Here is a 26,374-nt window from a genome sequence, read left to right on the forward strand (position 1 = left end):
TATCTATAGTCCAGATCTGCTAGCTATGGTAGCGGCTTTTCTAAATGTTTTTGTAGAAAGCTTTATTTACACACTAGCTGACCCGACAGACGTTGTCCTGACTTATAGCACTGCCATTAGCCCCACTAGCTTCTGGTTGCCTTTTTTTCAATTCTGAGCTACCAACATACTTTCATCATCATCAACAGCGCAACAACCGATATCCGCTCTAGGCCTGCCTTAATAAGGAACTCCAGACATCCGGACGGTCATGGTATCGCTCATAGATTTCGTCGTTATATAGGCTACGGAATCGTCCATCTTCATGTAGGGGGCAAACAATTCTTCGGAGGATTCTTCTCTCGAACGCGGCAAGAGTTCGCACTTCTTCTTGCTAAGAACCCAAGTCTCCGAGGAATACATGAGGACTGGCAAGATCATTGTCTTGTACAGTAAGAGTTTTGACCCTATGGTGAGACGTTTGGAGCGGAACAGTTTTTGTAAGCTGAAATAGGCTCTGTTGGCTGAACATTGAAGATCAGATCAGGCCTTTAATAAAGTAAAATGCAGCAACCGATCACGACGAGCCGACCCCGACCGAGACAAAGGCTAAAGAGAAAGCAGAAGAATGAATGTTTTGCTATATCGAAACACAACGTTGGATTAAACCCGACATTTCTGTTGTTGTTTCACAATTCCATTGATTTCAACTTCATTTTGACCTTGGCATTACGCATAAAACTGTACACGGCCATCAGGGAATTCGGTATTCCGACGAAATTAATAAGACTGGCTAGGCTGACCCTGACCAATGTGCGAGGCCAGATAAAAGCAGCAGGATCACTCTCAAGACCATTCGATATCAACAACGGTCTACGACAAGGGGATGCCCTACCATGGATTCTCTTTAACCTGGCCCTGTAAACAGTGATCCGTGATGCTGAGGTAAATGCATGGTATCGCTCATAGATTTCATCATTGTAGGCTACGGAATCGTCCATCCTCATGTAGGGGACCAAGAACCCAAGTCTCCGAGGAATACACGAGGACTGGCAAGATCATTGTCTTGTACAGTAAGAGCTTCGACCCTATGGTGAAACGTTTCGGGCGGAACAGTTTGTGAAGTGCGCGGATTTAAGTTCACCCAACTACTGGTCTATGCTGACGATATCGACCACCATGGGAAGAACCACCCGAGACGTACAAACTGCCTTCATCCAGATCGAGCAGGCGGCAATCGGCGCGAGATCTTGGGCTGCACATCAATGACGGCAAGATAAAATATATCGTGGCAACGTCAGTACCGAAAACGAACCAGCCAATAGCAAATCGCGTCAAAAAGGAAGAAAAAAGATAGGAGAATGCAACTTTGAGACCGTTGAATTATAATTTCTCCTATCTAGGGTCGAAAATCACAGCCGATAACAGCTATGATGATGAAATCCGCGCACTTCACAAACTGTTCCGGCCGAAACGTCTCACCATAGGGTCAAAGCTCTTACTGTACAAGACAATGATCTTGCCAGTCCTCATGTATTCCTCGGGGACTTGGGTTCTTGGCTCCCTACATGAGGATGGACGACTCCGTAGCCTACATAATGGTGAAATCTATGAGCGATACCATGACCGTCCGGTTGTGGATATAATCCGGCTCAATAGGTTACGGTGGGCGGGTCACTTAATCGGTATGGATGTGGATGATCCAGCCCGGAAAGTCTATAAGAGCAATATCTATGGTAGAAAAAGAAGACGAGGCAGACCCTGGCTAAGATGGAGCGATGGCGTAGGCCAGGACGCCAGACAGCTTTTAGGGATATCGAATTGGTGGATCTCGGCGCAAAACCGGGATGTCTGGAGTTCCTTATTAAGACAGGCCTAGACCGGATACCGGTTGTTGCGCCGTTGATGATAATAATGATTACTCATCAGTTTGATTTGCTCGCAAACAAATTCCCTTTGATTTGTCCAAAACCGATATTCGATCGGGTCGGCGGCAAATGCTTGCAAACCTACCCAAACCAAACCAAAAGGGAAAATACAACAGCGGAATCAATGCGTGCATGCGCAGTGAGAGAGTTGTCAAATGAAGTTCATTACACGGACTTATATGAGGCAATATACAACAAGTCCGATGAGCAATGCGGCACACAAAAAAGTTCAGAAAATTGAAATTTTGCAATGCGTGACAGATAATAGTTTGTTGACACTTCACGTTATTTGCAATATGGCGGCGCTTTTCATTTTCGGCTGTTACTTTTGAATATAATTAATTTGAATGAATTCGTTTTGAGAATTGGGAAGTCACTATTTGCGTTGCAATTGCTAATAATTAATGTCAATTGTATTAGTCCCGTCGCTTCCATTTTAATTTTTGGCGCTAATATGGCTGCCTAAAAAAACTACCTTTTTTTTGGTCAACACAATACCTGAGCTCCGGACTACGAAAAAAAAAATGTTAAATAGAAATTGAAGTACAAGGTACCAAAATGAATTGCAACATTCCGAATTTTTCAAGACCATGTCAACCAGTCTAAAAACCTAAGGGAAGAAGAAAAATCTGTTAAGAAGTTTGTAAAATGCGCGCACCCCAAGTTAGCGTCGTACACATATTTACTGAGATGGCAGGCATCTCCAGGCACATTTGCTTAGCTCCCAGACGCCACACACACATTTGATGAAGAAGGCCGAAGAGAGGGTGGTAGAGCGGCGAGTTTCCTCGCATAATTTTCACTTCGGGCCCTATTTTTCTCTCTTTCGAAAAGGCCGTCCGGTTAATTCAATATTTGCCAAACATGTTCTGTGACAACGTGTCATAACATTTCCTTTCTAATCTTAATTCGACGATTATCTAGTATCGATTGGTGTCCGCTCCAAACGCTCTTCGTTACCTAAGCTGAAGCGCCCGCGTTTAAGGTGGTTTTCCTATGTGAAGAAATCGATTTCTTATTTTCTACAAGGTGTTTCAAAACAACCGGACAAATGCTATTGGATCATAGCTAAGACTGTAAAATGTGAATATCAATTTGTATAAATAAAATGAGCTTTTCTTTTATTCTCTTATTATATTAACATAATTTTATCCTAAATACTTAATTAGTGGCAGTTATAGTAGGTTAAATAAAAAACCCCTCCTTGGGAAATGCATCAATTATCTCAACGCAACAACCCAAATTCTGCTGTCATTATAGGTGTTATGGCACTGGTTAAATATTGGCACCCTAACAGGAAAGACCGAAGCTTCACCACCGTCACTGACTGCAAAGCCGTTCCCTATGAGACCATCGCACCTTAACATCGTCTGTCGATTGCGTCTTACAAAGCCACTAATAAAATAGCGTGAGGAACATACTGACCCGTAGCGTATTGGAATGAAGATGTTGAAATAAAGGTTCGTGAAAAGAAACGACTCTATCAAAAATTTCGCAATGATCAAACACTGGCGAATTGGCAAATTTACAAGAATACCAATCGGGAAGCAAAGAAAGCAATCGCTGTCACCCAGTGGTCCATTACAAAGATCTTTACGATAAACTGAACACACGAGCATACACAGGATATCGAGCACTTCTGCTGCGTTAATGACAAGAATTGTCATCCGCGACGGATAGATGGCGAGAATATTTCGAGCACATTTCAAAGGAAGAATTTATTCATTATTCACTTCCACAACCATTGTCGACATTTGGAGCCATTCCAGCGCCACTGAAGTCCAGGAAGCAATAAAACGGATGAAATTCGGGAAAACAAAAGGACCTGACAACATCCCATCGAAGCTCTGGAAGGCGAAAAGTGACGCTCAACAAAAACACCTAGTCCCAGATGAACTCGTGCACTGGGTTAAACTGCTCTACCACAATCCGGAAAGTTCGAAGTGTGGCGAGTGCAGGGGTTCATCATCGCCCTCCCACCACTCCTCTTTAATCTTGTTATGGACACTGTCACACGAGGTATGTAATGTCCAGTGCCTTATACACTACTTTATGCAGATAATGTCTTCCTGGCATTTCATAGCAAAAATTATCTCGAGCCACTTGTCCAAAAATGGAACGATCGCTTCATGCAACATGGTCTCAGATTAAATATGAATAAAACACTATTGCCGTCAATGGCAGTGACCTGCCCAGAACTGAGCGATTTAAACATCTCGGGTCAATGCCAATGGAAAACTGTATTATCAAGTTGCTTCGTGCATAAGCGCAACCTGGATAAACGGCGGTCCAGAATTGCTATTCTTTGTGATCAAAAGATCAACGAACGTCTCAAATCTATCAAATCCGTCCTGTCACCCTCTATGAATCTGAGTGTTGGCCGCCTATAAAGGACAATGAATGGCGTCTTGAAGTCATGGAGACGAAGATGATGCGTTCAATTAGTAACGTGTCATGTCTTGATCATATTCGAAATGAGGATATTTGCGATCGACATGGGGTTGCATCGATCATGGAAAAATTGCGAGAGAGGTCTCTTAAATATGGTATGGACACGTAATTCGCGCTAAAGAGTATTCACTTACCACATAGTCGATGGCAAGCAATCAAAAATGGTGATTGATATGCTTCAGCGGAAGGACAGAGAACACTTTGTTTTTCCAAAATCAACGGGAATTCTGAAAAAATCTCACCAACTCAGGTCGCGAGAGTAAGCTCGATCAGGCAGAAGACTTTTGGAGAAGTGTTTGGAGCGAACCTAGCTGTTGCAATTTAAAAGCAACGTGGCTCCCACACCTTATACGTTCATGCGAGGCCATCCCCGAAATAACCATGCCGGATCAAACCAAAGTTGACATTGGAATACCCCTTGAAAAGGCAGGGAATTGGAAGGCGCCAGGAGATTATAAGATTCGCAACTTTTGGCTGAAGCGGTTCAAGAGAACTCCCAGAGTATTGGCAAACCATTTTAATTAAATTGATGTCGATTCCCATTCCCAAGGAACAAGTTCCCTCTTCTCCTTCAAACTGGCGACCAAACGTGCTCTCCAAAACCCATACTGCAACTCCGATAGGTCACTCCGTAGCTCGACGAATGGGAGCAGCCTGCTGTATATCACCCTCGCCAACATCTTCTTCATAGTGTTTAAAAAACAGATAGGACGATATGAAGAGTGTGAGCCAAGTGGTTTTTCGGGCTTCGATTGCAGAACCAACGTCTGCCTCTACCACTGGGAGGGAAACACTCCTTCCACCATCCACAACTCAAATGTGCTTATGAACCATGCGAGCTTGTTTTAACAATCAACTTCAGGGCTTTATTAGGAATCCCGTCCAATCCCGGAGCATTATTATCCCACATTCGTCCACAGATCTCCCGTAGTTCCTCCTCGATGACCCCGGGGATTGAGAAGACGTTCAGGCTAAGGTCCACTTTCTTCCTGTTGTGGGAAAAGAATTGCGATTATTTTGAACAAGGGTCGCAGACGTCACTGGAGATGATTTGTGCTCACGAATCCTGTTCATTACAATTTTGTAAGCAGCCCCCACGGGTTCGTATTTGCCTCAAGCCACAGCTGCCTGTAGCAATTCCGCCTATTTCCCGTATGGCCTTCTTAAGACTACTTCGAACATCGCGGCATTCTTTCTTAATCTGTCCATGTTCTAGCTTTCCTCTTGTCCTTTGGGAAAGGCGCTTCCCTTGCAGACAAAATGATCTCAATAGCGAGATATCCTGGTTTCACCAGTAGTTGATTTTCCTACTGTGGTGGAAAAGCCGTTGCGGCATTGTAGAGTCGCACGCCCCAGTCACCCCCTGACATAGCTGACTTCCAGCGCTATCCCCTTCGGGTCGTGGCCTTCTAAAGCCATGGACCAGTCGGCTATCCTGGTTTTTCCACATCTGTTCCGCATTTGAGTGTCGCCTCCTCCGTTTCTAATGTCGAGAAAGATGGCCTGGTAGTCATCGTGGATGTAGTGTTCACTCACCCGCCAGACTATCCCTCCCGGATTGGTGTTTCGCTGTCGTCCGAATGGTTTCCTTGGGTATGTTTCTTCATTCCATGCATCACTAACAACACGCGCAAGTGATTGAAGAACGTCGAACATGTGTGATGCTTTTCTGTCACCATTCAAATTTAAGCTATGTCTCCCTGCAGAGCTAGCGCGTGACCTCTGCAAAAAGGGCATCCTCCAGGAATTACTATAGAATATATGCTCTTCAAAGGACCACTCTGGCTAACATGGTATCAGATATACCACCCCCTTTCCCCTCCCCCGATAAAGCATCGTGTCAAGACCTTGAGTTGCTTGCAGACTCGAGTTGGATTGCCCTCCTTGAGTTTGTGTTTGTCCAACCCAGATGTTTCTTATCACACGTGGCCTCATTTCTACCTTGTGTACTGTGTGGTAGACAGTGGTTGTCAGGTGTTGGTTGTGGGAGACAGATTACGCACAAACTAATCCCATCGACCAGCTGGAAGAGCTCCCTCGATCCTGATACAAAATTATATATGCTTCGACCACTTTCGGAGTGAACTAGACGATTTTCAGGCAATCTTTCTGGTTGCTTCTCCTTATGGTAGCTTTAAAGTCACCTTGAGCACTCCCTCATAGTCTCATGGTCATGATTATCCCTTCGATTACTGGCAAGGTCTATGGATGCCTAATTGCTGTTGTTCCCTATTGAGTATTAACTTTGATTTCTTATCAATAGGCGTTATGACATCTGGTTAGTATTCCGAAATAGGAGATTGCTGTACCTCGATCACGTAGCGCAGACGAGGCTTGATAGGAAGTTGAAGATGTCAAGGGACAAATCAGCTGCCTTTCATGTGCATCATCTAGGAGCACAGGGGGAATATTAGCTGCAGTTTTTCATGGGACCACGAAAAAGGGTTCGCGCTCAACTCTTTCAACAAACCTGAGTCTCTATTGATTAAATGAATCTGAATTTCCAGTTAATCTAATCCTTCAATAGATAGCTATTTATTGGTTATTCAAGCTGTAATGACCCTTTGCCGATGCTTATGACTGCGGACTGGTTAGTTGGCCTACTTGGAGTCATACGTATCCGGGTTTATTTTGTGGCAGCAAAGCTGTGTATTCAAGGAACTTGAGGCCTGGAGGCCTATCGTGGTTTTTCTGAAACGACGTTTCCTTGAAGCAAAGGACTCAGAATGAAGGAAATCTTCGATAGACTTCATTTTCCTTCAGTCTCTTGAGGTTATATTGACAGTGCACTTAAGGGATTCAGAGCCACAGAATACAAGCCGGGTGCGAGTGTATATTTTTTATTCAAGTATAAGAAACAAAATTTTGTACAAATAAATCTTTATTCAGTCTTGATGTTGCTACGAGAGGAAGCACTTCATTTACCATCGGATGGTCCAGTTGGTGAAATCAGTTTTATCATCCCATCCTTTCAAAATATTGAAATCGGTTCATGCATGCATTTCTCAAGGCCTACAATGCGACTGCCAGTGGAGTCAGCGCAAAAGTTGTTGGCCCTGGGGAAGGTTCGGATTGGATGGGTTGTTTGCCGACTAAGGCAATAGATCTCTTTCACGAGGTGCTTCAAATGCCTAATGTTTGGACACTTCGCGAAGGCATGCACGAATGGCATCGATCGCTCCGATCGATGTCGAAGGTGTGGGGAGAAAGGACATATTGTCAATGAGTGTAATAGAGACCCCAAATGCATTTTGTGTGAAGGAAAGGAGGAAGGGAATAACTGGCATATTGCCGGAAGTGGTAAATGCTCGGAATTTAGGAAGGCGTTCACTGTAAAAATGCACAAACCACTTATGATGCAATGGGGACAACGTCTCTAATTAGGATCGATTAAAGGCAACACGAGCATGCCCATAGAGCAGCCCGCAAGAACCTCAAGTTCACCATCCAGCGGAGTAAGAGGGAATGTTCAGAGAGCTGTTCGGAAGCGGACATAAATCCTATAAAATCGTGACAGGGCGATTCAGAGATCGATCATCTCCGCAGATCGCGTGCTCTATGTTCTTGTTGAAAATAATCCAGGGTTATTTTCCCAGCAAGAAGGGGGTACTGACACTTTCCAGCGCCCCTTGAATGTGACGCTGATTCCACGAGTCACCAGGGACAAGCTGATGGAGACCTTCAGCCGAATAGGCGACAACAAAGCCCCGGGTCTGGACGGCATACTGAATAAGGCCCTTAAACTTGCCGTCAAATGTAGACCGGATATGTTCGCGGAGCTGTTCGAAACGTGCATGTCCGATAGTATCTTTCCTCCACCAGGAAGCGGCAGACGCGGGTGCTGCTGGCAAACCTCCAGGGGAACCGTCCTCCTATAAACCCATATGTCTTCTATACCCTATGGGGAACATGTTGGAGCGGGTAATTTATAATAGATTACTTCCAGTCGTCGAGATCCAAGGAGATCTTCCGGATAGGCAGTATGGGTTCCGTAAAGCCAGATCAACCATTGATACTATCAAAATGGTTACAGGCTTGGCTGAAAATGCAATTGACGGAAGGGGTAGTACCAGCAAATATTGTGGGGTGGTGACCCTGGATGTGAGGAATGCATTCAATTTGGCCAATTGGAACCTTATACGAAAGTGTCTGGCGACGATTGGTGTTCCCACCTACCTCGCCGCTATTATCTATAGCTACTTGCAAGAGCGTATGCTCTGGTATAAAACCGATGATGAACCCAAGGTGTACATTGTCCCCGCGGGTGTCCCACAGGGCTATGTACTGGGCCCACTACTGTGGAACATCATGTATAATGATGTACTTAACCTTCCAGTTTTGGAGGCGGCCACGGTGATGGGTTACGCCGACGGTCGTGGTCGCAAAGCATCTCGAGAATGCTGAGTTGTACTCAAGCGAAGCAGCGAGTGTTAAGATTTAATTAGAGAGTGCTGGACTGGCACTCGCGGAGGAAAAGGCGGAAGCGGTCCTCATCACTAAGCGCCGCAAGAGAAATTACGCCTGCATTAGAATTGGGAATCGTATCATCACTTCCATGCCGGCCATCAAATACTTTCATGATGATAGAAGAAAAACTCAATTTTAAGCAGCACATAGAGCATACTTCTGAAAAAGCATTCAGGACGAGTATGGCTGTGGCAAGGATGATGCCGAACGTTGGAGGACCCCGGCATATTTGTAGGCTGCTCATAGCCAAGATGGTGAGTTCTATCTTGCTGTATGCAGTCCCAGTTTGGGGAAAAGCGCTGCATGTTTTAGGCAATGCACATAAACTGAGTACGGTCTACAGAAAAACAGCCTTCAGGGTGTGTTCTGCCTTCAGGACCGTCACAGATGATGCAACGTTCGTCATCTCGGGAATGATGACGATGAAATTATGAACGTTTATAACACCAGGCTCATCTCTCCCTTATCGCAGGTGAAAAAAGGCGAAAGGGAGAGATCCATAAGCAGATGGCAACAGCGATTGGACCAGTCAGAAAAGGGTCGGGGAATGACTGAAAAGAAAGCATGGGAAGATCAAATATAATCTCTCGTAGTTTCTCACCGGCCATGGAAGATACCGTCAAAACAGGTTTAACATGCTACCTAATAGTGCAAAAAGCTACGGGTTCCCAAAGGACCCGGCGCACGTATTTTTCGAATGTTCTGTTCGTGGAAGAAAGGGGGAACCTAGAGGAAGTTCTAGGTGAAGTGCTATCACCATCAGGAAGGCCTTCCTCATTTCTTCAGCTTTTCACCGTTTATCCTATACTGCGATCATGGAATTGATCGCATTCCAATCCTCCTGGCAAGCTACCATTCTTTGGACAAAATTTTCTAGTGATAGCACTTCACCTAGAGCTTCCTCTAGGTTCCTCCTTTCTTTCACGAACAGAACATTCGCGGTCACGAAACCCGCGGGTAGACGAAAGGAGACCTAGCCGAAGCAAGCTAACTCCGCCCCGCGATGTGATACCTAAAGGTGGTTCCACGGGATAGGGGGGAGTCGGGCTGGTTTTAGTGGGCAAAAATCCTACACTCTGGCGTGCCCAGGCCAGAGACTTTTGAAGTTTTCCAATTCCTTAAAAAAAAAAACAGACGGACAGACAGTAAACCGATTTTAATAAGGTTTTGTTTTACGCAGAACCCTAGAAAAGCAGTAAGAACGAGAACGCCAAGGACAAGCAACACGCCTGCAGACATGAATATGACTGCGACCGCGATAAACTGCGCTTTAATATTTTCCCGACTTCAATCCCTAGGAGCTCGAAATTTAGTTTGAAATAGTGGAGGCAAGCTTGATGAAGCATAACATAACAGACCCACAACGTCAGTATTTCCAAGTCGTAGCAGTGCTGCCACCACTGTATGTTGCGAAGTCCGCGACATAGTTACAGAGTTGGTAACAGCCGCTTACGCCAACAATTTATAAAGCGGTTGTGTGCCAGCCGGGGTGAGAAAACGAGGTAGCTTATAAAGAGCACTTCAATGGACGACGAGAAACCCTCCCAGTTTCTCCGCCGCTTGCATGACCCGGCTAACGCGTGGTCTATGGGTAACACACTTACCATCTTTGGACAGACAAATAAACATCCTCTCCCTTAGCAGCGGAAATACACTTAACACAGCTAGTTCAACAATTATTAAGTCAGCTCGTAAAGCTGCGAGCGGAGATAGGCGCAATAAAAACGGTAGGTTCATTCCGAGAATTTTCTGGGTCCAGGTCACGTGCACAGTGCAGCTCCAAGTATGTCACGCCACTAGTCCAACGCAACATCTTCGTCTCCATTACCGCAAAACATCGTTCATTATCTTTAATAGTCGGCAAACACTCAGAACATGGCTACGCTTTTTCCCTTAGTGAAATTCCCCTTATGGGACGCATTACAATGAGGGGAAAAATATTCTTTCTCGAGACTTGTGCTATGTCTATGCAGATCCGGAACGCCTGCTAGTGGATCGTATGAATACTCTTATAATAAATGTATGGAATAATTTTTTTTTTTGTGTATGGCACCTTAGGTGCTGAACACGCTGCATGCACAGTATGAATACTTTCGTTTGTACTGCGCTGGACACGGAAATCGTATGAATACTCTCATAGTAAATATATGATATTATTGTCTTGTGTCTGGCACGTTCTATGCTAAACATGGTGTACCGTATGAATAAAGCTTGAGTGTTCCAGGGTGTGCCTCTTTTTTATTTACGCTATTATTTTTAAGGCGACAGGGAGCATACGAAAACCCCCACTTATTGTACTCAAGACGGATGCCTATGTTCTCAATCTATGGATTTTTAGGAAAAATTGAAGAAGCAAATTATAGGAGCTACAATGGACAATTCCGCGGTAAGACCACCAAGCCCAATAGGTATTTGAGCGGATTGATCAACCCTTTTCACCCCTGCAAGTAGATACAAAATAGACACGTAAGTAAAGGGGAGCAACCACCTGATGTTTCAATTTGCGTTGAAGCCCATGTCAATGTCTCCTTTGCTGAACAGACTCTCTAGACTCTACTCGAAAAATGTGTCACCAATGATGAAAAGCAGTCCGTCCTGTCGCTCTCTATGGTTCTGATTGTTGGCCAACTATAAAAGAAAATGAACGGCGTCTTGCGACAATGGAGACGAAGATGTTGCGTTGGACTAGTGGCGTCACACGTTTTGATCACATCCGAAATGAAGATATCCGCGATCGTTATGGGGTTGCACCGATCGTGGAAAAGTTGCGAGAGAAGCGTCTTCGATGGTATGGTTATGTAATTCGTGCTAACGAGAATTCACTTGCCAAGACTGGTCTGAGCATCGAAGTCGATGGTAAACGACCAAAAGGCAGGCCGAAAACAACGGTGGCTTGATACGCTGGATGGGGATTTAAAAGCCTCAAGATTGCACCCAGATCAGGCATTCGATAGAGCCAAATGGTGAAACCGATCACGACGAGTTGACCCCGCTTGTGAACGGAAAAAGGCTGAAGAAAAAGAAGAATGACGAAAAGCAGAGAAACTGGAAATTCTTGAGATTGCTGTTACAGTGCCTGAGGCATTATGAGAGCCCACTTTGCTATTCAGTTCCGATATGATAACCGCAATATTACTTTTTAACCTCTTGAATCAGTTTTTCATATGAATAATTACTTTTTGTATTCGCTATCAGAAGTTTCCATTATTGAGGGGCTGGATCGGAATTTTGGATTCTAAATCCTGTTTTATAAAGGTAACCATGACATAAGGATATGCATTTATCCAATACTGATTAGATAAATACATAAATGCTTCCAGAAGGCTTTCCGAAGTACAATAATTCAGTGGTAGAATAAGAAATATTATTCTCCAGAATTCCACCATCTCAATTCGCTTAAACCCAAAACGTCCAGTATGAACCGTTATTCTTCCGGTGACATGGAGAAAACAGGTATTCTGAATACCCTTGATATCGTTTAGTACAAGTCGAAGAATTATAGCCTTACAACGCACCAAGATTTGCAGGTTCCTAGACCAAAAATCGCTGTCCTCTGAGTCGCATATAGCGCCAAGCAGGGAATATTTCGACTGAACTCTAAACTCCTAATTCGCAGGGAAATCACTTCCATTCAATACTATTAACTCGAGGAGGTCAACGAGATAATGTTTGTCATGGACGTGAGTACGTCTTTGAACTCTCTGAGCCACTTTCAGGAGTTTTTGTGGTCCACAGACTCCTCTCTACAATTAAAATAAGGCGGGAGGGACGAAGAGGACTGTAAGATTGCGTGGCATGTATTGTGGAGCCTAATTGGTAGAAGGAGGGACCTTAATTTAGAGAAGAAGTTAATACTTGGAGGTATTACATATTGTACAGGCTAATTAGTGTCTATTGTCTTAATCTGGACTAAATAAAGAAAAAATAATAGAAGGTAATCTACACCTGCGCGGGGATTGGCTGCCAAAACATTGGACTTATGCGTTTAGCCTCTGTGAAAGTCCGGAGAGGAGTTTTGATAGAAGGAGGGGATGAAGGAGGGAGGGGAGGCGTGGTGGTTGAGAGGAGAGTTACTATCCGAGAGGAGAGTCAGCCCTGACACGTAGTACCTCTGCTCACGTAATAGTGCATTGCGTTTAGCGAGATTTTTTATCAGCGGGTTAGGGTGGGACAGCCACTTTTTCAGTCTGACGCGCGACAGCTTGATCATGTGCGGAATTATGGGGCAAACCCCGGAAAGGTCGTACAGAAGAGAGTTTTGGTGGAATTTTAGGTTTGGCCTTCTGTATTTGGCCGTGCATTTCCTGAGTATCGTCCTTTCAAAGGGTTGGAGGGCTTCTGCTACGTTCGAAGACATGGTAGCCCATGCTGGGAAACCGTAGGTCAGGGTTGGACGAATGAGAGTCTTGTATAAAAGGGTTTTGGTCGCAGGGTACAGGGCCCGGAATGAGAGGAGGTTTTTTAAGGCAGCTGAGGCCTTAGAGGCCTTGGTGATAGCAGATCTGACGTGGGGGTTGGATTTGAGTTTGTTGTTGAGGGAGATTCCCAGGTATTTAATATTTGATTTCGGCTTCAGAGTGTGGTTAGCAATGCGTAAATGCAGGTTTTTGCTTTCTGGTACTGTGCGCCAGTGGCACTTCCCACTGGGGTTTCTGAAGCAAATAACCTCAGACTTAAGGGAATTAACGGTAAGGGCCCACCGGTTGAAATAAGCGATGACCCTATTGGTTAGGATATTGAGAGAGAGGGAGGCCTGAGACCACTCGCATATAGGATGGTGTCATCCCTCCTGACGCGGGAGGATCATTATCGTTGGAGGAAGAGGGCGGGAGAAGAGCTGCCTGAGTTGCCGTTGTCGTGAGGGATAATTTTACGGGAGGAAGGGGAATATCGTGTAGGAAGATGTTAAAAAGTTTGGGGCCTAGAATAGATCCCTGAGGGATTCCTGAATTTACCGGGAAGTCGCTGGAGCGTAGTCCATCGAAACGCACGTGGCAAGTTCTGTTGGAGATGAAATCTGCGAGGATTCTGAATAAGGGGAGGGGGCAATTGGACTGGATTAGTTTGTAGAGCAATCCCTCTTTCCAAACAGAATCAAACGCCTTTTCGAGGTCTAAGGCGCAGGCTACGATGCAATGCCTGTTTTCCAGTTGATTGAGGATATGGTCTTGCAGGTACATGATTGCCTGCTCGGTGGATCTGTGGTTTTCGAAGCCGAATTGGTTAAGTGGAATGATGGCGGAGTAGTGTCTATTGAGGTGACTTAGTAGGATACGTTCGAAGATTTTTCCGATTTTGGAAAGAAGAGAGATGGGCCTCATATTTTTGAGATCGCCCGAGCACCCCTTTTTAGGGTTAGGTATGAGGAGGGCGGATTTCTAAGCTACCGGCAAGTGGCCGTTGTTCAGGCAGTTGTTGGAGAGGATGGCGAGCCGATCACTGATGGTAGGCGCACACTTCCGCAGAACAAAGTTCGAGATGCCATCGTGGCCCGAAGATTTTTATTGTTGCACCGGGAGATTGCAAGTTCGACTTCTTCTAGGGAGGTAAAGAAGGGGGCGAACGGGCCTGTTCTGACTACATCAGCCGGGCATCTGGGAGAACCTTCCAAGCTCAGCCTTTTATCGCTGATAGCATTGGCGACCACTGAATTCCAGATGGGGTCCGCTGGCATTTTGCTCTGAATAAGTGGCTGAAATAGTCTACACAAGCGGATATTTTTTCCTCGGGGGAGTGAGACTGGAGGTTACCTATTTTTATCGGGGTTTGGTGGAAGTTAGTATATATTAGTTAGTGTATTTTTTCTTTCTTCCGGTCAAACGATTAATTACTGAGAAAACTTGTGGGTCGGGTTTGAGGGATTTGAGGAGTTTCTTGTATGACGCATTCAGCTCGGACTGAATAGCTCCGTTGATTTTGTTGGATAGGTCTTTGATGATCTCAGAGAGGAGACGGTAGTCAGCGTTGCATCTGTTCCGTGACCGGTGAAATAAACGTTTCCTGCGCTGCAGTAGACTGTTTCTATCGCGCACTAGGAGGAGGGTTGAGAGGGAAAGGCGTATTTGTAGTACCCAGGTTCTTTAACTGGGGCGTGTTTGTCGATTGTTGATTTGAAGGCAGAGTTCACTTTCCGGATGCATGTATCTAACTCAGCATTAGAGTGTATACGCGATTTGTGCAGGGGAGGGCCCAGCACGCTAAGTCGCATTGGAATTCGTCCCAGTTTGTCAGATTGAAAGATTTGCGTTTGTGCGAATGGTGGAGTGAAGGGAGACTTTGCTGTAGATGTAGAGAGAGGCTGAGGGCATGATGGTCCGAGTGTGCTGCTAGAGACACATGCTGAGAGATTGGACGAGATTATGAAGCCGTCTAGGAAAGAGGATCCACGAGGAAAGGATGGCACTCCCGCGTTAATGATGTCCGCGCTAAGGAATAGAACCACCCGAGACGTACAAACTGCCCTCATCCAGATCGAGCAGGCGGCTATTGGCGCGAGATCTTGGGCTGTACATCAATGAAGGCACGACAAAAGATATGGTGGCAACGTCAGCACCGAGGACGAATCAACCAATAGCATCAAACCACACTGGTCAAACAAGAAGAATAAGGAGAGGAGAATACAACTTTGAGACCGTTGACAATTTCTCTTATCTACGGTCGAAAATCACAACCGATAACAGCTACGATGATGAAATCCGCGCACGGTTGTTGTCAGCTTACAAAAACTTTTACGCTCGAAACGTCTCACGATAGGGTCAAAGCTCTAACTGTACAAGACAATGATCTTGCCAGTCCTCATCTACTCCTCGGAAACGTGGGTTCTTAACAAGAAAAATTGCGAATTTTGGCCGCATTCGAGAGAAGAATTTTCAGCCCCCTACATGAGGATGGACTATTCCAGCGATACCATGACCGTCGGGTTGTGGATGAAATCTGGCTCAATAGGTCACGGTGGGCGGGTCACTTAATCCGTATAGATGAGGATGATCCCATCGGGAAAGTCTATAAGGGCAACATCCATGATAGAAAAAGAAGACGAGGCGGACCCTGCCTAAGATGGAGCGACCGCGTAGGCCAGGACGCCAGGCAGCTTTTAGGGATATCGAACTGGTGGACCTCTACATAAAACGGGGATGTCTAGAGTTCCTTATTAAGGCAGGCCTAGACCGGATACCGGTTGTTGCGCCGTTGATGATGATGAATCATAGATTTAGTAGGTCCGAGGATTCTAATCTGGGCAAGAATCTCTATCCGGATATTCTAATATGAAGCTATTCTACAAGGGCGCGACCTATTTGCAATAGCCTAACAGAAAGGTAAAATTAATGAGGAATGGTATCAGTGCAGGTTACAATAGGATCTGCCAAATTAAACAATACTTTCTTATTTCGTTGAAGAAAGCCTATCTTCTATCGAAAGCACCTGAAAGATGTCAATAAAATACCGGACCACATCCGCACACTCCTCACAGTTTTCGTCCCAAACCACTTCAGCCATCGTGCCGTCTAGCCCCAGATTAAATTGAATCATATATCACTAACGCGGCTTCCCAGGAATCTAGAAGTACAAAACTTCCCTCGAACCTGCTCCTCAGCCAACAATTTCCCTACGTCCACTTTCTTTAAGCTCCATTACGATCTTGTCAGTCGATCCCAACCCCGATGTTAGCCGCAAATTAATTTTCTGAGACTATCCACGGTTCCACATAGCTGGGCTGGTAGGAAACCAAACAAATACCCACCAAAAAATTGCCGTCTGGCAGCATGTCACAGGACCACGTGCCACACAACCATTGTTCGTGTCCACCTCTCGATCACTTACCAATTTCGAACGAAGAATATTCATACACGAGATGCCCACGGCATGATGCATTTCCGAAACGATCATTTGGCGAGGGATTGCCAGCTGTTTCACGCAAGCGAGAGCAACCAATATGACACCATCTACTGAAAACCACCCGCTAAACTGAATTCAATGAATTTGACAGCTATCGCCGGGTTTGCACGCTACTACGCTGAGGCTATAGATGGAATATCCCCGAATCCAATTGACCCCAGAATGACAGGGGCCCGGCGCGACGCCACTGACTCAAGGCAAAGAAAATAACAACAACAACAAGGCACCAAGTGACTGCGCTCCATTGACGTGGGCGCGGATAATAATGACAAATGCATACGAACCTCCTCAATTGACGACCTTTGCGGGACGCGCGACGGCACTGGCTAGGACTCCGGGTCCACCGGGATTCCGCGATTGCTATGACTGTTGGAATGACTTGCAAGAGGTGTTGCAGTGCACGCCGCACTTTTCACTGTTTCCTCTCAGTGGCACAGAGAACAAAAAAGAAAGCACTTTTCCCTGGACAACAAAAGCTCACTGGCCGTGAACACGTTCCCGGCACGATAGACTGGATAGGTACGGGTCCACACTCGGGTTCGGGATAAGCGCACGTCCCCCACTGTTGAGTTCAGCTAACGAAAAAGCGACGGCACTGAGGCCGACAATCGTGCAGTTATTAGCGGTCGCCGTTCGATAACCAGCGCTGCAAAAAGGAAAACAAAAACACGGAACCGTGCGAGGAGACTGAGCTTCCTTGGGCGGCAAGCGCGGATGTCGCACTTCCCGTTAATTTGATTTTTCGCGATATTGACGGCCGGGACCCACCGTAGAGTCGACACACACACGGAAAATTGTCCAACGTAGAATTCCTCCCCGCGACGAGCGGCGATGACAGTGGCGGCTAGGCACTAGGCTAACACAACGTACTGGACGCAAGCGAGCGCAGCACCGTAACGGCGAACTGCACGAGACACGGCTGACGGAAGCGGCGACACGGCTATAGGTGACTAGCGGCGCAAGGACGACAGCATCCACAACGATGGCAATACATACCGCGCGATGACACAGTCAATTCTCTGGCGGCGCAACAAACAAAACGTCCGCGAGCGGCCGCGACTGTACCGAATACACAGCGGATTCACGTTGCTCACACGATTGCGATTTTCACGAGATCACTGGCGTTTCTTTATGCGTTTCATCCAAGACTGGATTGCGCAAAAATTATCAATTCAATGTGCAAAAAGAACGACCGACGACAAATCGTGAACACACCGATTGCGCACGGGCGACATTTAATAACGCATAGTATCGTATCATAACCGACCACTATGGCGGCGTCCATCAAACTGTAGGGTGCGTTCAGAGCCGGCTGATTTTGAGCTGGTAATGACAGAACGGATTCCAAGCTAAAAGTGCCGAGGCGGGAGTTTGATTTCTCTTTGCAAAAATTGAACTTACATTTGTTGAAATAATTGTTACATTTTGACGTTCTTCAAATAAACATTTCAAACTTAGAAGAAAAACTAACACAAACTTTAAAACTGAAATTATCAGCAAACATATGAATTCAGAAAGCTCCCCTTTTCCTTTTTCGGACAGATACCGTACAATCGAAAAGGAAGAAAAATCCATTTTACTTTTAATTTTAAAATTCGCATCATTGCTTTAATAGCACGTGATACATACTTGTGTATGCATATAATATATATGACTTTCAGTCATCTATAATTTGTATCTAACTCCGCTATGCTATTAACATAGTATGCTGGTCCCAAGCCCAGGTAAAGGAGGGGGGTTTGAGGCAACGTACTCTATACTATCCTCAGTAAAATAAAAAATAAAAATAAAATACTGAGCTCAGGGAAAGAGATAAATAGAGTATAGTTCGAGGTATTCCACTATGATAAATCCTACCTGATCTCTCTTGGTGGCAGATCCCACGAATGGTCGACCAAGAAAATGCGTTACAAACATGATGATCGGATTGAGTCACAAGCCTCGGAGAAATGCCAGGGCGTCCACCTCAGTCGACGCGGCAGGACGGGCCCCGGTCCTGTCGAGAAATGGGCAAGGGTTTTTGACGCATGGACGGCGTCAGGACGTAAGCATGTTAGTCCGAACAAATCACACAAAACAAATACGTGTCTGCATGCTAAATGTTGGTACCCTAACTGGAAATACCGAGGAACTCGCAAGAGCCCTTCGGAAAAGGCGCATTGACATCTGCGCTCTGCAAGAAACCCGATGGTCTGGTGCCAAAAGCTGCGACAATGAATGGTAACCCACACACTTGATTTTGGCATTGTCATCTCAGAGGGTTTCCGTGATGCCATTAAAGAAGGCTGATGAAGCTCACCATTATATCAGCTGATCGCACTATTCACGTCTTCACGGCGTACGCACCAGAGACATGTCGACCTGATGGCGAGAAAGATGCCTTGTGGCAACTTCTTGATGAAAGGACTTGTCACGTGCCTGCTGACGACTATATTATTATTGCCGGCGACCTTAACGGTTATGTGGGTGAAAGGGCAGACGGTAACAGGTGCCATGGGGGAGAGGCGTTCGGAGCGCGCAATGAGGGTGGCGAGCGTATAATTGATTTTACGGACACCCATGACCTTGTACTTATGAATACATGGTTCATCAAACGATTGTCTCATCTTCCTACATTTTATAGTGGGAACAGTAAAACGCAAATCGATTATATTCTTATAAGACGCCGCATTTTACCGCCGTCACTGATTGCAAAGTCGTTCCCTATGAGACCATCGCACCTCAACATCGGCCGTTGATTGCCGTCCTGCGAATTAAGCCACCGATAAAACAGCGTGAAGAACACACTGACCCGTGGCGCATTAAATGGTGACGGTTTGGTGAGAAAAAAGAAGAAACGATCTCACTCATACGATTGCCGACCATTACGAATGTGGAAGAATCGTCGAACCAAATAAAAGACACAACCCACAAAGCGGCCTCCGCAACCCTCGGGGTCACGAAGCCGGGTAAGCGGTACATCAACCGAGATACTTTGCTTTGGAATGACGATGTTAAAATGAAGGTCCGTAAAAAAAAAAAACGCCTCTACCACAAATTTCTCGACGATAAAACGCCTGCTAATTGGCAAATTTATAAGAATGCCAATCGGGAAGCCAAGAAACCGGTCGCTGGCACCCGAACGAACCATTACAAAAATCTTTACGATAAACTGGATACTCGGGATGGCGAGAGAGATCTGTATCGACTTGCTAAAAGCCGTAACGAACGTACACAGGATATTGAATACTTCTGTTGCCTTAATGACAAGAACGATACTTTGCTTACTAATCGTCGAGCCGCAACGGATAGCTGGTGAGAATACTTCGAGCAAATTTCAACTGAAGAATTTACTCATCCTCCATTTCCACAATCATTGCCGACATTTGGACCAGTTCCACCTGTCAGTGCAACTGGTGCTCTGAGGTGGCGGTGAGGGAGACGGGACGGCAACCCTCTCGGCCAAACCAAAACCAAGTGGCCGAGGAGAACCTCCATAGTGGTGGCACCGGGAGACGCTGTATTCACTTTGGCTTGCCGGCCGTGATGCAGTAGGCGAATGCTCCAAAGCCCTAATTAGGGCGATCAGATCCGAGTCTGCACGGGGACTCATCTGAAGTGGCAAATTGGTCGCGAAACCTTACCAGGGGTATACTGGTACCATGGGAACCGGGATAGCCCCTGGACTCTCATATTTCGGGTGAGCTCCCGTTGTATGTGAGTATAGCTCGGTTGTTTGCGGTTGGCCCCCTAGTGGGAGTTTCATGGTAAATGTGGTTGTGTTGCGTTTCAACACGGGTGCCGTACTCCTTAGTTCGGTAGAAATTTAGGTAATTCTTGCCTCCACCAGTATGAATGCTAACCCATGCACTTGGTATAGACTGGTACCGTTGTTGCTTGTCTCAGCGGGGCTCTGATTGTGGTCACAAAATCAATCCGTGTCCGAAGAGGACCATGGGATTAAACCTCCACGACAGGTACCTACGTTAAACACACATGGGCTTAACTATCAGCGCAACTGAAGTCGAAGAGGCAATAAAACGAATGAAATCAGGTAAAGCCACAGGACCTGACGACATCGCATCTGAGCTCTGGAAAGCGAAGAGCTGGGACCCAACAATGTGGCTCAGTGAATTTTTAATCGGGTTATTCAGGAAGGAAGAACACCATCTGACTGGCAAGAAAGTACCACTGTTCCAATATGGAAAAAGAAAGGTAGTCCAGCAGAATGTTCAAATTACCGTCCGATCCGATTACTTTGACATACCATGAAGATTTTTGAACGCATTCTTGACAACCGTATTCGTGAAGTTGGTGAAATAACCGTGAATCACGCCGAATTTGTCGAAAGCTGCGGAACTACTGACGCAATACACGCTGGAGAGAGAAACACCGTGAGAAGCATCGCCCTCTTTACATTGCCTTTCTGGATCTAGAGAAAGCGTTTGACCGTGTACCAAACGAACTCATCTGGTATGCTTTACGACAACACTTCGTGCCAGAAGAACTCGTGCACTGGGTTCAATTGCTCTACCACAATCCGAAACGTAAAGTTCGAAGTATGGCGGGTGTATCAAAACCACTTCGTGTCTCTGTTGGTGTTCATCAAGGAAGCGCCCTCTCACCACTCCTCTTTGTTTTTGTTATGGACACCGTCACACGGGATATCCAATGTCCAGCGCCCTACACACTGCCCGAATGGGGCATTTCCGCAATCTTTTGGGGTTCACACCCACCGGGCTCGTTAGTATTAGGATCAGAGCTTCCTTCGCTTGCGAATACTTTGATGTCTAAACGAACTTAGGAGGATTTTGCTCACCAAGTGAGCATCCTCTTGTCAACGGATTTCTCTGCATAGCCGGCTAAAATTATTGCCAAGCTAGCTGAATGGAGAATATAGAAAGAAGTAGAATGGACCTTATCCATTTACTTGCCCATCCGAAACTCTGGAGCTCCAACAATCCATATTGGATCAGGGCCTTGAAGTGTGTTAGAGCACTTCATTCAAGACTGTAACGGTACACTACAGTACACTGTAGGAGGCGATGTGGTCAGCATTACGCTCGCCGGAGATTATTACCCTGATTTGACACAGCTACTCATTCACAGCAGAGTCGATTGGTACCCGACGTCAAATCACGATACAAATCCCACTGCCGCCAGCGAGATTTGAACCGTGACCTTCCGTACGACAGCCTTGTGCTCTAACCACTCAGCTATCCGGACACATCAAATCAATGCAGCGCCTAATACCACACGAGATCCTCGAGCTTACGCTTGAGCTCTGCCAAGGTTTGGGTTGAATTGAAAGTTTAATCCCGTTCTGTGTCACGCTCTTTTGTCTAATTAACGCTGATGGCCCACGGAATTTCTCGAACTTTAAACGAGACCGTATCCAAAGTGCGGTAATCTAATTGCAGGAGCGTAACGGGAAACGTTATATCCAGATCAGTGACATTGCAGATGACCGGGATCCGATCGAACTTCGATCGAAGGCTACCACTAGACCAGGTATAAACTTGGCGCCTAGCTTCACTATGCTGCTCCCCAGAAGAGAACCAAAATCCTGGACCCTTGTAATGCAAAGGGCAGCAGTATCCAGGACTCCCGTGATTGAAGAAGAAGGTCCAGGCAGGCATGATGCTTCAAAGCAAGCTAAGAAGTGACGCAAAGGGAGTAGTTGGGGGTGTGTGGAGAGAATTATCTACAAGTCAGGAAACCGGGCCGGACCCTAGTCGAAAATGATATTCAAGCATTAATGGATGTTCCCGCAAATAACTCAAAGGGGGGCAAGAACTTTGGGCGGAGCCTTGCATACGATGCGCTCCGGGGTTCAAAACGTGCGCAAAGCTGGGTTCCGTGCGGAGGACGGGGTTCTTTTTATCCCGTGTTTCTTAACAAGGAAAATGGATTTGATCTTTAGAGAATAGATACATGATGATGGCTCCTGGCTGGGATAGGATGATTGGTGGATTCAATGGTTCAATAAACGGAAAATCCGCCAGTAAGTGCAAGCATCTCAGATGTGAGATATGTAAAGGGCAGCATTTAACAGTGATGCACCCCTCCGCCCCCCTCCCAAACGTAGCACCTTCCACCATGTCGAAAACTCAATGGCTCTATCGTATTCGAGCACCATCCTTCGCAGGCGGCCGGTAAGATAGGGAATAACGATGGTCCCGCCTTTTATGTGCGCTGTCTTATTGACCAGGTTAGCCAGAGCAGTTGCATAACCGAGGACCTAATGCAAAAAAAAGAAAACCAATGTCGAGGTCTCCGGGGTTGGCGGAGTGTCAGCTAGAAAGGTGTCGTCGGTGTTCAGTTGAATGATGGTTCTGAGTTGGCATAAAAGGTCAAAAGGGTGACTAAAAGTTGCCTTTCTCAGGTGCCACATAGAGTGAAAGCCTTGTGTGTGTGTGTGTGTATGGTGGGGGAGAAGCTACAGCTTCTGAGCACTCAGGCCGTGTTGGCCCATTGCACTCGCCTTTCCCGTCTAACGAAATATTCCGGATTCGTTAACGTATCGCAGGATTTCCGTTAGTGGATGTGATGCTACCCGTCGCAATTGGAGGACATCGACACCAAAGATCTGATGCCTGATGTGTCCATAGGCGCGGCATTCACATAGGAAATGCTCCGTGGATTCCGCTTCCTCATTACAGGAGGGACACGTATCATCTTCGGTAATTCCTATTCTGAACATATGCCCAGCTAGTGAATTATAGCCTGTCAGAATGCCCACAATACACCTGCAAGTCCTCCTGCTTTTCGACAGGATAAACTTTGCGGTACGTATGTTCGATTCTGGCAGGAAAAGTTTGGTGTGTCGAGCAGCATTTAGGCTCTCCCACCTGTCATTATGGGAAACCTATTCCCAGTTTTTGAAAACAGATTTAGCCAATGCTACTGATACCCCAATTGCTGGCTCCGGTCCCGGCATAGGGGAGATTGACCCTAAAGCGTCCGAGATTTCATTTCCCTCTATGCCACAGTGGCCAGGTACCCAGAGTAGTTCCACCGTATTGAATCTCGACATAGAGTTCAAACGGTTTCGGCATTCCTGAACGATTTTCGAGGTGATCAAAGGACTGCTCAATGCCCTCAGTGCAGCTTGACTGTCACTGCAGATTGCGATGCGCCTGCCCTTCAACCGCTTGTCAATCACCCAGATTGCCACCCTTAGGATCGCATAAAATTCGGCTTGAAAAACCGTTGCATATTGTCCCAAAGAAAAAACCAACTTCTAGTTTTTATTCGAGAGGTAGACTCCGGCTCCAGAACCCTCTTCTGGTTTTGAGCCATCTGCACAGCCCATAAGCTGTGAGAGCTCGTTTCATCTTTACCTTTACATGTTTGTTCCAAAGAAGTTTTTTATCTAGAGTGACCCCCAGATATTTCACTTCTTCAGAGAATTGAAGGGTAGTACCCCTCATCTCAGGGAGACAAAGTCCATCCAGTTTTCTGGCAAATTTTGCAGTTCGCATAGCAGTGAGTCGATCAGCATACTCCACAGAAACGGCGAAAGCACACAGTGAAAGCCTTACTGCATGGAAAGAAGAATATGCATCGCATGTTCCTACCGCAACTAACTGTGAATGGCGGATAGTTTTCTTCTCCAAAACACGAGACTGGGTTGGATAGAGTGCTGTATACGTCAACATATGTGTCAGTGGAGGAACGGGGGCCAAAATTGAGGGTCTTTAGGAATATGCCGTTAAGTAGAGATATTTCGAATCTTATAGATGATCAGGGCTGTGAAAAGCTCTACTCGAAAAATCATTATCGGATGGAAGACGGGCGATATGTGGTACCAACTCCATCGCGGCAAGACTACGTAAGAATGGGGAATTCCTACCATTGGGCAGTTAAATATTATCTCGCACAGGAAAAAAGATGGCTAAAGAATGCAGCTTTTAAGCTCAAGTCAGACAAATTTAAGTTCAAATTAGAGTATTTAATAGGTCCCAAGGAAACTCCAGAGAGACACCAGTGGACCACCACTTAAGGAATATTTCTTGAAAACGGTGACTTTTGGACTGGATTACACTCCACGGCAGGCCATCCGTACACTCCCTACCTGATGGAGTGACACTCTGAAGGAAGAAATTCTCTGAATTATCGAGAATGCTTTTTATATGGATGACCTACTGTTTGGGGCCGATTGTGCGACCAAGGCGCAGGAAGCCATTCGAAGACGTTAGGGAAGGCTCAACTTCCATTAACAAAGTGGGCATCTAACAGGAAAAAAGCTTTGCAGCACATTGACGAGCGTCGGAAAATTGAATCCTATATTGATCTGGAGAAGGCAAAGAGCGATCTCGAGCTCCTTGGACCCCAAGGAAAACTGTTTCCTCTATAGCATTGATCCAAGGTTGAATATCGTATATACTGAAAGAAGGGTGCTAAGCAAAGCCGCTTCTATTTTCGATCCCATCGTAGAATCCCGGAAGGCAGTTGAATTAGAGAGAGCTGGTGCTCATCAAGGAGAATGGTCACCGTGCGTTAGACTAGAGATCGGGACGGGTGCTTGAGGTCTATCTCGATTCAAAAGGGGTCGTCCGGCAATTTAGGCTTAAAAGTGCTGGCAGGGACAACATCCACCGAGCCGTTCATCAGCTTGTTCCTCTCCTACCAAAAGATTTAAGGTAGACAATATCGTACCGAGCCCAGATCCAATACTAGCGGGAGCCGCGCCGCTAACACGGGGAAGAACTAAACGGAAACGAGGAGCAATATTCCAGGTAGCGATTATGTTATGTCGGTGTTTTCTGCCTGGCGAGGTGAACCCCTGGTCGGTGGATCCAAAACTAGAGACTAGGGTAGTTGATCTAGGTTCTATCCAGGTAAAAGTCTTCGATCTGAAATATCGCCACCTCGGCAAACTTTACCCGGCACCTGGAACTCATGTCACAGCAGTCCCAAATAACCTGTGAGCGGCAGGCACAGATCGAGATCATTGTGAGGAACTCAAGACAGCAAACAGGTTGCAAGTTGTAGATGGCAGTTAGGATCTAACAGGGATATATGTACAATATCAAACGCTTCTTCCAATGTTTCTAGAACGACTTGAGCCTGACATTCCTCGGGAATAAGTGCTTCATGAAGTGTTTCATGAAGTGTTTCATGCTAATGAAATCTTTTGCCCCGGCATGGACACTTTCATAAGCCCAATTTTAGTATCCTGAAAGTATACTAAATCTGTCCAGATAGTTGAGTGATTAGAGCACAAGGTTGTCGTACAGAAGGTCGCGGTTCAAATCTCACTGGTGACAGTGGGATTTGTATTGTGATTTGACGAAGGGATACCAGTCGACTCAGCTGTGAATGAGTTCCTGCGTCAAATCAGGATAATAATCTCCGGCCAACGCAACGCTGACCACATTGCCTGCTGTAGGGTACTATAATCCTGTAGGGCCCGTTACGGTCTTGAATTAAGTGCTCGAACACACTTCAAGGCCCTGGTTCAATTGGATTGTTGCCTCCTACCCCCCCCCCCCCCCCCCCCCCCCCCGGATCACCTCTGATCGCCAACTGATCACAAGTTATTATTAAAGGAGTGAAAAAATGTTTCCTACCCACCGATATTCCCGCGTAGATGTTGGATCACAGTTGTGGTTTACTTTGCATGTTGCTATGGAAGTCTTCCGCACTGCTTGTTGTAGACTGCTAACTTC

At 46.0% G+C, this 26,374-nt stretch overlaps 1 protein-coding gene across 2 annotated transcripts in view; it reads right to left on the reverse strand.

Moving 5' to 3' along the window:
- The window catches only part of LOC119660720 (ubiquitin carboxyl-terminal hydrolase 7), a 31,990-nt gene extending 13,991 nt beyond the window's left edge, over positions 1–17,999 (reverse strand). Inside the window, exon 1 of one of the 2 annotated variants that reach the window (XM_038069368.1) lies at positions 17,006–17,999. The gene's annotated coding sequence lies outside the window, so the exon portion shown is untranslated. Of the gene's footprint in view, positions 1–16,646; positions 16,781–17,005 lie in introns of those variants that run through there. The other variant, XM_038069369.1, reaches the window with a different exon arrangement.
- Positions 18,000–26,374: the final 8,375 nt, after the last annotated feature.

This window comes from Hermetia illucens, chromosome 7 (assembly GCF_905115235.1).
Source record: "Hermetia illucens chromosome 7, iHerIll2.2.curated.20191125, whole genome shotgun sequence".
In the NCBI taxonomy this organism is placed as follows: Eukaryota; Metazoa; Arthropoda; class Insecta; order Diptera; family Stratiomyidae; genus Hermetia; species Hermetia illucens.